This window comes from Dinoponera quadriceps, unplaced genomic scaffold (genome assembly GCF_001313825.1).
Source record: "Dinoponera quadriceps isolate SergipeBrazil2010 unplaced genomic scaffold, ASM131382v1 scaffold566, whole genome shotgun sequence".
NCBI classification, from domain to species: Eukaryota; Metazoa; Arthropoda; class Insecta; order Hymenoptera; family Formicidae; genus Dinoponera; species Dinoponera quadriceps.
The window spans coordinates 4,689,312-4,703,364 of record NW_014555972.1 but is presented as its reverse complement, the minus strand read 5'-3'; the positions used below and the strand labels follow the sequence as shown (position 1 = coordinate 4,703,364).

General features: G+C 47.0%; 1 protein-coding gene across 1 annotated transcript in view; it reads right to left on the bottom strand.

The window, feature by feature from the left end:
• Positions 1–3,737, bottom strand: part of LOC106746378 (zinc finger MIZ domain-containing protein 1) — a 147,645-nt gene extending 143,908 nt beyond the window's left edge. Inside the window, exon 1 of the mRNA XM_014622941.1 lies at positions 3,710–3,737. The gene's annotated coding sequence lies outside the window, so the exon portion shown is untranslated. The remainder of the gene's footprint in view (positions 1–3,709) is intronic.
• Between the last annotated feature and the right edge of the window lie 10,316 nt (positions 3,738–14,053).

The following is a 14,053-nucleotide window of genomic DNA, read 5'->3' as shown; positions in this document are numbered from 1 at the left end:
CCCCCCCCCTCACTCTCTCTCTTTCTCTCTCGATTTCTCTCTTCGTCCGACACTTTGGTGTCGCTGATTCTTCGCTTTTATCATCGTCCGTGTCACCGTCTAAAGACTCACTCAAGACAAACGGACCACTTCAATTATTATCGATCCCGACATGCGGGAGGGGAGGGGGGAGGGGATAAATACTATATGCTTTTCGTCGGCGAACGTATGAGAGAAAGCCTCAATGAGGAGTCGCACTCGTGAAAGCGTCCGCGGTACGATTTGAGGATATCGGCAGTGTGACTCTGCAAGATTTTATGAATGTGCGAATTAAATGGCTGGATTAAATGTGCATAAAGTGTTCCTCATGTCGCCCGACAAGTAGACGGAATTTCTTAATGATCCTGTTGCGTTCACCCATCGATCGGACTCGATGTCCGATTATCGCGAATTACAAAATATCGTCGCGCAAGCAAGTAACGAGGTTCGCTGATTTGCGCGGTACTCGAGCGCGGTTAATATGAGAACTCACACGGATTAAATTTTCGAATGCGAAGCATTTCAGAACTAAACGACAGCTGATGACGAAATACGTTGGATCGTTGCACATCAACAGACGTAAGAAATAACTTCTTGGAAAATCGAAAGTATATTTAATGGACCGAGACGAATCAAATTTTATTTATCATCGTCATGAAAATGTATAAGAATAAAATTTTACTTATCACCGTCACGAAAATGTATAAGAAAGAAAGGAAATATATATATCTATCGCAACAGCTGCTAAGTGTCATTTGTATACACGAAAAAAAAGTTTGGTTGAATTTATTAGACAGTGAGCGCAGAATTTCTGATTATTTCTGATTATTTCGTAAGAACCGAATTTCGGTCATGAAAACCAGAAAAGAAACTCTTCAGCCGAGACGCGTTTGGCTCGTCCGTTCACTGTCTGGACAAAATTCAATCAAACTTTTTTTTCCTTTCGCCAACGGAAGGTCCCGGGTTTGATTGCCGGCCCAGCGGGCGAACCTCCAACCCCCGACACATTTTCCCTCCGATTCTTCCACTTATGTCGAGTGTGCGCACAGACCGGAAAAAATTCATCATGACGCGTATACGGCACTCAAGAAGAGCACGACTTAATTGAGACATAACCGGAGCAGCTGTGCGACCACGGTGTACTGCGTTCGCACCTCAGCGTTGGGAAAAAACGGCGATTCTTTGCCACAACATGCGGGATCGCCGCGCGGGTAACATCGAGATGCAAGATTGCGCAGAACGCGCGTGCGATGAACGGAGCGAAAGTGATCCTTGCACACGATTCAGAATGCGGTTCTCCCGACGCAGCGGCTTGATCAGGGTCGGCCAGCCGACACACTCGTCGGCCAGAAGGACTGCGATCGGATTAGATCACGCGGAATTAAACTGGAACGGACACACCGCGCGGAACGCTACGTTCTCCGTAATAGCGAGGAAAGCTACTGCTGCGCGGCTCAAATATGCTCATCGTTCGGCCGCGAGAGACTCGAACGTTGGGGGGAACGTCGATAGTATCCCCTGTGTGTCGTTTGATTCGCATCGCCGGTTCCGCGCATCTAAATAGGCACGAGCTATTCTTAAGAGCGTCAAAGTAGTATCCAAATTTTAATCGGGAAGAAAAGATTTCTCTGTTACCACGACTGAGAACATTCGTGTGAACATTCAGTCGCATTGAAACTCGGCTGGAACAACTGATCGTGAGAGCAATTGACTGAGAATAGAAACCTTCTACAGGAATCTTTCTGTTCCTACAAGAGTGTTCGCCTGGTCTTCAGGCAATGGAAAATTTTGGCGTATCAACGAAGCAGGAGAATGTAGGCATTTATTTAAATCCAGATTCGAGGAATGAATGGAAGTATAAAGTGCAACTCGATTTTCTCCGTTGCTGATACAATCTGCTACAGTTTTTTTTTTTACGATTTTTCTTGTTATGAAATAACATGATTAAGTCAGGTTTATAATTAACAACGTGGATACTGAGTTCACGAAAACATGTCTGAGAGACGTAGGCGACAGCCGGCGTCAAAGTATTAAAATAAAACCCGTTTAAGATATTATCGCTTTTCAAATTTCAACCAGTAGCCCCAGAGGGAGAAGTTTTAATAAAAGAGAATAGCTGTTGATAATATGTTGACGCGTTGGCCGCCGCGGTTATTTCCGTTGATTGTACAAAAGCTTAATTGGCGATTGAATTATCGATGATTCGGTAAATCAATATAATTCGAGGCGCGTGTATCTTTCACCTCATCCCATTGGCCTCTGTATTGGCCGTGCGGAATCGATTTTTCGCGTAAATATAATTAATTATACCTTACGTATACGCGTAACTTAATGAGACACGAGGTAGTGTCATAATTCCGGTGACCGTTGCGGCATTCAACGTACACCAATTATGTTCTCGTTCCCGAGGAATTGATTCGTGAAATCCCACCGCGTAATATTCGAATTGATAATACTTCGCGTGTGTGAAAACGGATACGAGAGGAGGAAGAGATTCACGCGAGATCCTGATCGTCGATATCAACGGGAGATGCCAGGCATTACCGCGTCTCTCTTCTCGGTTCCCATGGCTGCTGCTCGAGCAGCGTTGAGAAATAATTGATATAGTAGCTGGCTGGTAAAACGAAACGCGATCACAGATCATATCGGTGTGGAATTAGCGGGAGTGGCATAAAACATGCCTTTCGTTCCTCCTACGACGGAAAAGAAAAGAGCCAGAAGATGTTCTCTCCCTGCCCATTGTTCGCGCGACGTTTCGTCCGCTTTCCTCGGTTAGCGAATATCTCGATTAATTACCGCCCGTCTAACCACAGTCCGCTTCTATCCTGCGTAATCCGCGTCGGAACTGAACACCTTCGAACGAAACCACAGGCTACCAATTAATCCCAACCGAGATCTTTGATTTGCTTTCATCGTAGCGAGTGTCAAACATTCCACGCGTTAGCATACGTTAAATAACTCGTACGAGATATTACGTAATGAGCGGGAACGCCGTGTCGTGTGATCGTTCCAAGTAATCCGCGGATTTTTATATTGTTCCTGCGAATTTTCTTTTCTTTTTACAGGGAAAATTGTTTATCGCAGACTTTACTCACGAAGATATAGTTAATGGCACACGGAGAGAATTTTACGGCAACAGTCATTACACAATTCTACAATGAGAAACGTATTGATATTTCATCTTATTGCTAATTTTCAGATCGTACCAGCTCTCAGCAAAGAGTTACTTCCACGATCGTCTTCTCGCTTTATCGTACCCCCTTCTTCGCTATTTCACCGCGAAACGTTTCACTTTTCCGCGTCTGCATACTTTCCTGACGTTATTTGCAACTTTTGTTCCTATTTGCATACATTAGAATAAGTTATTGCTCACATACGCAACGGAACAAACGTTGTAGGCCACGCCGCTTTTCCACGCATCGCGTTGCGTTATATCCTCGCGCGGGAAGACTTATATAACAGTAAGAAATGCATTCGTTGTCTTTGAGAAGGTCTATTGATGTTACAATTATCTAATATCGCGGATATGTCTTCGAGTATGCGCAGAAAGCTTTGTGAATAAATTCTGTACGAATGCAATGGCCAGGGACTGTATATGAGATGGTGCAACCAATATCGAAGTAACATAATAGTTGACGTCTACCATCCTTCGGAAATGTAAGTCTTCGGAATAACAAATAATTTGACAAACCCCGAAATACACGATGCATCGCAGCCTACGTAGCGGCGTCCTCCGTCCTTCGTCCTGGCCTCACGACCCAGCATCCTGACTCCCAGTTGTTGTTCGTATTGACACTACGCTCGTGTGGGTTCGTGTGGATTCGCATGAGAAAACTTGAAACTAAACAACGACGACGAGAGTCCGATTACGTATTTCAGAAGACGACGATGTTTCGCTCAAGAGTGAAAATTAAAACGCGCCGATACGCGTACATACGTGTCGCTTAACATCTCGAGACGCAATGAAAATGCTCGGAAAAGCGAGACGCAGGGTGAGTTTGACCTTGAGGCTCTGGAATGTTTCACGAATGTTGAATGTTTACGTCTCGCGCTGCCAGCAGACGACAACAATGGTCGGCGATTGATAGTGGGGATAGTCATAGCTTTTCTGCCTATTGCTTATTATTTCTCGCGCGTCGCGCACTTTTCCGCGGCCGAGTCCTTACGATTGGAGTCGGTGAGTGGCGAAGAATACCGCGATGAGAATTGCGCGAGCCGGCGCATATTTGACGATTACCGGTGAGTGATCGAAGCATTTCGTCTGCTCCTATAACATTTGATCGAGCTCTCGCCAGTGTCGCGTTAATTAACACACTTTTTTCTTAGTCAAACTGTATCTGATATTAGCATCACGAGTCCGGGACAATGAAGCAGACAGGATGCCGCATCGGAAAACCAGATCGGAGGATGTAGGTCGCCGAGGCTGCGGAGGCACCACACATATTTTCAGCTACGTAAGATAATTCACAGGAAAAACAATACACACGTAAAATAACACACAGGATTTCGATCTTGACGAATATTTCACGGATCCGCTGAGAACGAGGAAAAAATACTTGAGTTGAAAATTAGATTGTATTCACATAATTTGTCACTCAATAAGAATTATCTTATAATTTTACAATTAAACGATCAATAAAAATTACTATATAACTTATTAGCCAATAATAATAATAAGTCACTGGTTCTTCAAGTTCAACGGAATTTGCCGAGTTAATGCGGAAGTGAAATTTCGCCTCGGCGTGTATCCGATATTGCACTTCTTGCGCGCTCGTGCAATCGCCCAAACGCAACCGTCCTTCCTCTCTCGTCGTTTCCTTTCGCAAACTTGAAAATGCACGCCATAAAATCTGCGCGTGTCACGCGGCCCTCTTTTACCGTCGCGTCTCGCGTGCAGCAACGCGCTAAGTGCGTGCGCTTTACGACCGGCCGGAGTCGTAAAGCGGCCGTTAATAAATTAAAAGCCGCGAAAAAAAGAAAGAAAGAGACGAGAGGATCGTGAGATCATAGCGGGTGAAACGATTGCAATCGCAGCCGGGGATTGCGTCTTCGCGATCGCGTTTGAATTCGCAATAATCGAACGGATTCGTGGGGCAACACGCAGCGGAATACGCGAAGTCGCGGAGAGGTGAGAGCCATTATTCGGGTCGCCGTCGCGGAGAGAATGCCAAGGTTTCACCCTCTCCGCGCTTATATTACGCGCCCTCGGGTGGCCACGTTTGTTCTTCGCCGCAGCCGAGTCCTCCCGCGGGGCCTTCGGCTGCGCAGGTGATCGAATTTCGGCTCTGTGATTTTGCAACAAGTGCGTTGAAATCGCCACATTGACCTCGCGCGAGAGGAAGATTGGGCAACTTTCGTTAGACAACTGATCGCACGCCGATTTCGAATCGATGTATGACGGAAGCCTTGACATGCGATAGTTGTCTCAGCGGCCGCCCGAATTAACCGGATGGCGGATTCGAGACAGGGAAAGAAGGAGGGGAGAGAGTGAGCGAGAGGGAGAGTGCGGGCAGATTTCATCGTAAATTAAATCTGGCGCTTTTTGTCAAGCCGCATCATATTAGTTGCGATAATATCTTCATTGCGAGCCGGCACCTTCCGCCGGCAGCGTGTTTAACGACCGAGAAGCACGAAGACTCAACACGTGCAAATGCGTGACGCCTTAAGCCGGGGGATATTCGTCAACGTTCGCCGTACATGCGACTTACATCCGCGCGAAAGATATGCTTTCTGCTTTAGTGCATTATGTCATCGCGATATCGTTGTGCCACACATGTCTGATTATACGTTAATCGCGTCCGCTTAAAATTAGCCCGTACAACGGATCGAACTCGTTAAATATTTTTATTGGATCTGCTCTCGAATCTTTCAATCTCGCAATACCACCGATCGACTCCGCGGTATTAATTCAATCAAAGAATTATATAATTCGTCCCACTTCTTCGGGAAAGCTAATAAACGCTTGCAAATAATGTTCCCCTTTGCTTTCGCAAGATCTTTAAGAAGTGTTAAAGTCGTGAAACCTAAATCGTATACGATTAATTAAAATTCCTCTCTTGGAAGAGAAACTCAAAATAAAACTAAGATCGCCCTTGATGTTTCGCGCGCTTTCTCGCGTTTGCACACTTGTGATTTATCGTCATTAATATCGCGCGAGTCGGCGCGCGATTTGTTAATTCGACTCGCGAAGCCCCCAACGATTATCGCACCCGCTATCGATGACGATTAAAATATGTAATGGCGTTGTGAAACTTTCCCTTACGTCATGCACACATCGAGAGTAAATGTGACGCGCAATCTTATATCATATTATTATTACCTATTATATACACCGTTAGTCGAGTCACATAGCTTTGTGTGTGTGTGTGTGTGTATGTGTATACTTCAAATGACGATGGCATGAACATCACCGAACGTGCGAATATACGAACGTTACGCGTATGCAAATGCGCGCGGCGCTCACTCGTGCGTGAGATTCGTTCAACTACACGCACCTATGAATATTTATTTACGTAAGTGCAGTCACTATAATTGCGCCAACAGTTACATTCAGAATATCCGCGACTGGTGCATTGCGAGCGCGGTTAATCGTTTGTTATTAAGACCGTTATGACCATTAATGCCGCCATATCGAGGCTAATACGCCGATTCCTTTCGCTAATCGACGCAACTTGTGTTTCTAACATTGTTCGTGGAATGTATCTCGCTCGTAGGTGGATACAACGAGGCGCGATACTTGGCAATGAATCCTCTGCGAACGAGATGTTTCGGAATGCGGGTGTTTACTTGTTTACAACGCAAAAGATAACAATTTCAAACAACGGAAAAGATATCGCGAAGGCTGTGAAAGTAAACAACTAGTAAGAAAGGTAGGCTACTAAAAGTCATTACTGGACGATAATAATAATAATTTTTGGTCAAGCAAAAGAAGAAAAAAAGCAATAGTATAAAAAATGATAAATAGAAATGAAGAATAGATGAAGCAAAAGGTGAAGCAACAGCATTGGGGACGCAATAATTTAAATTTAACTGCTTTATCAATTTTATCTTCCTGCGAAATATAAATTAACTCTCTCTCCCTCTCTCTCTATTCGCGAAATATGCCCAAAGAGTCACCTTTTCTCGGGATATTCCCGAGAAAATACTTTCACTTTCAATATCCCGCGATGGGTTAAAATTTACACGCGCGGAAGACACACGGTACTATTTCGATATCGAGCCCCGGTCGTCGTTTCGTTCACTCGGACATCCTATCATTGTCCCGATTTCGAGTGTTCGCGGCAGCAAGCGTTCACGTACGTATAAGACGTGCAGCGACGGGCGCACCGGTCAAACCTGTTTGAAAAAAATCTCCGAGGGAATTTCCGGCGCCGCCTTGACTGGTACCGAGGATACGTATTTCGCCGGTAACTCGCGACCCATCGTCGAAAAGAGGATTAAACGTGATTAAGTTCGACGGGCGCCGGCCAACAGATGAAGCGATACAAGATGGATCGGGCGCGAGATACCTTGTTGCGCGGTTTCGGGTAAAAACAAATATCCTCGAGCGTGTGCCGAAATTTCGGAGGGATATTTTGAGACGCGACCCTCGTCGAGATGTTATCGTCATTTTGTCGTCGTTTTGTCGTCGTTAATTTCCCTCGCAACATTCACGGTAAACTCGATATGGAAATCGGATGGCGATGAAATTGTTACACGTGTCACGCATGCGTCGTGACAATCTGAACACTTCTGTTTGTTCCTACGCGGAAATAATCGATTCCAGGCGAGTCTCGTTAAAATGTTACGTCGTTCGGCCGTCGTTAATCCTCCTCTCGGTTTCTGCGACGATCTTGAGAAAAAATCGGACGGTAATTGAGTCATTATATGTGATACGTTCTTGTCGTGGAAAATCAAACTTTCGCTTGTTTCTACCGCGGATAAAAAATAATGGATCCCAGGCGACTCGACGTGTTCGGGGAATGCGTGCGTACAGCTCCAGCTTTCGACGCTGTCCGGATCGATCGATCAAATCGGCGAAACACGGCTCCGGGCGACAATAACGTTACTCAATGATAATTTATCGTTCTCTTTGACGGTCCATAATCGCTTAAATTAACGTTGGTTTACGAAAGTATCGCTGCCCCCGACGTTCGCGCGACCATGTGACAGTTTTCGATTCCGTCGCGCTCGCATGTGAACCGTATTTCAACGGCCTCGCGATTTCACAAGGGTGGATTCTCACGGGAGGATATACTCGAAGGTAGTCATTGTGACGCCGACGATCAACCATCCGGAAAGTTATCGGATGTTAGACCCGGTGACGCGGCCGTTATAATGCAGCCTCGGGGTATTGCGTTCGAGAGGTATTACTAGAACTATCTCCCGGCGAGAAAAATGTAGCAATGCACCGCGGATGAGGAAGGTAATAAGGGTGCGATAACCGACGGTGCCGCGTTGCGAAATAACGAGTGACGTCCGGGCGCGCCACGAAGGCAGGCCACGTTGTCTCATTCGTGTGCCATCAGTATCGGTAACGATTCCTTATTGCTCGCGGACGAAAGCGTAAAAACGACGGACAGAAAATTGCCAATACGAACCGGGAGAACGTCACTCTCTCTTCCTCTCTTTCTCTCTTTCACGTTCGTGCCAAGTATCTCAAGTTGCCGTAACACGACCGGCGAGTTGCATCGAGCGTTCGAGGCAATTTTGTTTCGACGTCGCGGGGCATCGCGAGTAGCGTTACGAGATAAATGTAGAAATAAACGCGATTAAGCGCGGCGGCGGCCGCGATGGTGATAGATAGTGGATAGAACGTTTCGTCTGTGAGATAGCGAGCGATACCTTCGCGCGATCTCTCAGCGCATATCGCGATAATATCGATGCAACGGGGTCTACGTCATGTTGCCTCTTCTCAGTTCCCTCCCTCTTGCGAAATGCCGTTTGTACGAAAGAATCGAATATATCGCTTGACACTCACGTGACGCGAAATCGGAGTGCGGTCCGAGTTCACGGTGCGTGACTGCCACGCGATGACCCCGTGACATCTGAGACGCGCGACGGTTCTGCTTTCCAGTGACGAACCTACGGAGAAAGTATTCTCTCGTTTTATCGCCGCGGCGTGTACAAAGTGGCGGATGTATTTCGGGCGAGACACGCATTCAGTCTTCGCGGTCCGGGTTGTCCTCCTTCCATCCGACCGATTTGCAAATGAAAATGAAGCCTGTTTATACGTGAAGAAATTCTATGTAGTTCCCCTAAAAATTGTCATATTTTTGTCATTCAAGAATAATTTTTGTAAGTTGAGAGGAGAGAAGAATATTGTATAAGAAGAACGATATCTTCAAACCGATACAATTCTTAATCTGAAGATGTCCTTAGTGCCCAATATTTTTTCCCCTACCAATTCATGAAAATTATTCGTGAATCACAAGAATATCTTAATGGAACTACATGGAATTTCTTCATGCAAGTTTTATCTTCTTATGAGATTACGTATCCTCTCACTTATATGTGAAGATATGAGTCTGGAAGTGTTATTAATTATTTTCTGGACATTCTGCCGGTTAATGTACGTCGAACAATCCTGAAAATCTCGCGAGGAACCCTTTGACATATCTCATACTTACATCGCCTGCGCAACTTGTTGCGTAACTTTTTTTTCGATATTCCCCCCGTAATAATGTTCTTTTAAATATGAGTATCTGTCTGGTCGTGGACATAAATAATCGCACGGCAGTCTTTAATTTTACGTAATTCAGGTCGCACTGGTATTATTCACCGCCCGCGCATTGTATTAATATTATACGTCGAGCCCTACGAGAAAATGAGCGAGACAGAGAGAGAGAGAGAGAGAGAGAAATTGAAGGTCAAAATCAAGATGACATCCGTCGATTGTAGTCGAAAGGAAGGCGAAGCGAGGCGAGGCCACCCGAGAAGACGTACCTTCGTCCCCCCGTGATCATGTAAATTCGCATGTGCGCATATCAACGTTTAATAAAGCTGCCTCTCTGTCATTTAAAATTACGGGCCGCGTGCAGACAAGTGCGCGCGTTTCGGACGTCTCAATCGCAAATGCCGTTGTCGTGAGTTTACCGAATTCCTCGCGGCCGAATTTGATATTTTCGCCGGTGCATATCTCAGGAAGGGGAGGGAATGATCGGCATTACGCAAGAACTGGTTCGCCAAACTCTAAGACGTCAAACTTTACGCCCCGTTCCACATCCATACATTATTCGCGCGAGGGGAGTCAATGTACCGCGTAAATTCCCACTCGAAGGTGTTCTCGGCCGGTCGCGGCTCTCCCTCCCTCTCTCTCTCTCTCTCTCTTTACCGCTTATTAGCCACGGGAATGCTGTGTTGTTGCGTCAACCGTTTAATTGTTCTCTACCCTGTTAAAAGGCATATAAATCTGTCCGTGAACGATTTCGTCGCGCGAACGCGCGCTCGTTACGTATGCGCAGTGTTTTTCTACCTATCGGCGGTCCCTATCAACCTCGCGGTTAAGAGAGAACGTGGCAATTACGGATTAGGCTTTTTCGCCTAGACGAGAACGATCCGGCCGGTGATCATGCACGAAGTAAATATTTATTAGAACGACGACGGGTTATTAGGCAACCCCGGCGCGAAACTGGCACACGATGTGCACTTGCGTGTCGGCGGTTTGACAATTAAAACTTCGTGCGCTCACGTGATCTTGCGAAAAGTGTGAATCCAACTGGCAGTGCGACATACGTGTGTTACTTCGTGAAGAGGAACATTGTAGCTTTATTATTAAATTAGATTATTAGATTAGATTAGCTTGAAAAGAAAGGACGTTTATGATAATCGCGTGTTAATCTCGCTCGGCGATCCTTTTTTCAATCGCCTTGCCACTCGGGTTGCTTATTTATTGACTTCTGCGCGGACACGCGTGTGCGTGCGGCCGACAGGACGCTAGTTAACGTTCTGGTTGAATTATTTATTATTCGTAGACGAGGTCGCTGAAACGGGATACGATCGGGAAAAGGAAATTGCTGGCTACACTGGCGGGAGTACCGTTAGGACAATTTAATCCCATGCCGATTACAGTCGCAATTACGTTACAGTTGGGCCGCGCGATGTTTGCACGAGGCGATGTCCAATTTGCCGTGCGAAAGCTTAATTGATGAGTTTTGCATCATAGTGCAAGGTAGATGGGCTCCTTTCGAGAGCCGAAAACGCAATTACCCTGCGTGAGAGCGAGTTTACCGTTTCGGACTGCCGTTGACGGGACGGACTTAATCGCTCTCGTTATACATCGTGAACTGCTTGTCTTAAATATCTCGATACTTTTCCGCACAATGACCGGACAAATCGTGTGTCTATAATCGTGCGTACGCACACACGACGTCGCTTTATTATAGAATGAAGATAGATATACGCGGGCCGCCCGAGGCGATACATTCTAAACATCTCTCTTTCGTAAGTGCTGTCCCTCTCGAAATGTGCTCTATATGCGATGATAAAGCTCTCAGGTTGAGGGGGGAAGTGAAAGGCGGACGTCAAAAATGTTTTAACGCCGAGCGATCCTCCGGTCGTCGTTTCAAAACTTCAACTCTCGGCATCAAAATCGATCTCAAGACCAAGAGGCGATGTATTCCATCAAAAAGCGAAAACAAGTAGACGTCGTAAAAGCCGACGTTAGGCAGAGGAACATAAATAAATCAAGAAGACACGAGCTTCAAGCTAGTGTATTGCGTATTACGAGAAACGGTTTGCAATTCGAGCTCTTCTGAGTGTCAATTGACGGAACAACTCGCACGGGAGAACAAATTCCGCTGGCGCAACTAATCATGGTTCAGCTGGAAATGTCTTGCTGCCGTAACTGAAACTTGACTTACTGTTGCTCGGCGTACAGCTGGATGTATACGCCGTACTCAATATATGTCTGCTGTAGCTAAATTTGTAGGCATCCATATGTTACAACGGAGATTTAGCTGATGTACGGACACTTACAAGTTTAGCTACGGTAGACATATTAAGTATGGCGCCTACGCGCCTAGCCAACGGTAACTAAAATTTTAGCTACAGCAGCAGCCAAAAGATTCTCAACTAAACCACATTCAGCGGCAACAAAGTCTTTTCTTTTCCACGCGATATATATCCTATTTTTCCCTTTCAATTCGACTCTTCCCCGCGCTATTCGCCGGCAATGAGACGCACAAGTGTCTGATTAAATAAAAGCACGAACGGCGTGAACTCCCTCATCGGGGTCGCCGTTGCCTTTTCTTCGCGGCGCTTTGATTCCGCGACTGAAGGCGTCGCGGAATAAAATCGATTCCATGGCCGGGTATAAAATGTATACAATCCGCTTTCTCAATCCCTCGTTGCGTTATCACGCACGCCGTATTCTGCCGGCTGACAACCGAACATTATCGGCCGCCGCAATCGCGCTTGAATTTATAAAAAAAAAAAATACGAAACGCCGCGTGAGCATACACATATATATACACAGAGAAGGAGAGAAGGAGAGCGAACTAATTACCGTGCAACGTCGCATAAACGGGATCTCGTAAATTACCCGATCGTTCCCGCTCGGTCGCGCCTTGCCGATCTCGGGAAGCTCCTATACGCGAGCGCGCGCGCGTATACAAATCAATTATGCAATTAATTATAACGTCTGGCGTATATTATATCTGATATAACTTTCATAGGCTTATATAATGGGGATTAAACACCGCGGAGATAACTTACGTAACGGATGCCGTGTCTAGCTGAGCCTCAGGAGAGGCTTCTACTTCGTAGCCCCTCGCGTCTCGCAATTTCGCAAAAACATAGCTGCGAAGAATGCCGCGACGCGCTGCCCGCGAGAATCCATTTTATCCGCGCGGGTTACGCAAGCTAATTTGTATGTAGATGGAGCGAACACGATGACGACGATAACGACGGACGGCCGATGATCGTTCGAATCGTCGCACGGCATATCGAGTCGAATATACCCCGAGATTGAATACAGCGATCCGTTTGGTTTTTTCTTCTTTTCTCTCTCTGCAACGAGCAAATTTCCGAAGCGTGTCTCTTTCTCTCTGCCGCGGATCCGCTCGGCGCGGCACGCCTGCAAAAAGACCACCGTCACGGCGATAATTGATCGATATCGCGTGGCTGAGTCTCCCCCGTCGCGACGACGACGTCGCTCTCGCGAAATGTAACCAGGCGAAAGAAAGGACGAAAGAACGAAGGAAAGCGGGCGAGCGAGCATCCGTCGTCGGATTTGTCGAGCGGACACCACTTTCGGAGATCGGCGGCTCGCAGTATTTCGGAGACCGGCGGGACACAATCGATGTCTCGAATCGAGGGCAGCAGCCGTGCGCGGCTCGTTTAGAGAAAGGAAAGTAAGACGTGGACGGGAGCTACGCCTCCTCCTCCTCCTCCTTCATCGTCCGCCGCTAACTCCTCGTGGTTCTCGCTCACCTGGCGAGGTAACGTAAGGTAAGATAACTTTCCTCCACCTCTCGTATCCTCTCGTCTCTCCCTCCCCTTGCTCCTCCGCCCCTCCCTGCGCTCGTTTCCTTTCCACGAGCGCTCAGCACCACCACGCTTTTAGGGAGCTTTCCACCACCAGGCGGGTGCCACACACTCCGCGCCTCGATAAAGAACTATGCGGCTACGAAGGTAGGACAGCGTCGCGGATACCGCAGTTAAGGTAGTCGATCAGCGAGTAGTCGTTGAGAACAACCACCCGGGAGACCGACCGGTGGATCCGTGGTGGCCGAGAGCTGCGAGCTCCGTTGGACGACCTCTGCGAACGAGGAGGTGGCCTCGTCGTCGTCGCACGAACGCGCGAGGGAATCACACGTTTGAGGTGCTCCACCACCTCAGCAGTCTCCCCGAAAACGCGGGAGACGTTGACCGACACTTGGAACACCAAAGAATACATCGTTCCAGTTCGATCGCCGGTTCGATCGTTCGTTCGTCACGTACCGCATGTGTTGAAAGAGTGCTCGCCGAGAAGGAGGAAAAGAGAGATAAAGAGAGATAGAGAGAGAGAGAGAGAGAATCGTGCGAATCGGCGGTTTTGTCAACCCCGACTCGTGCT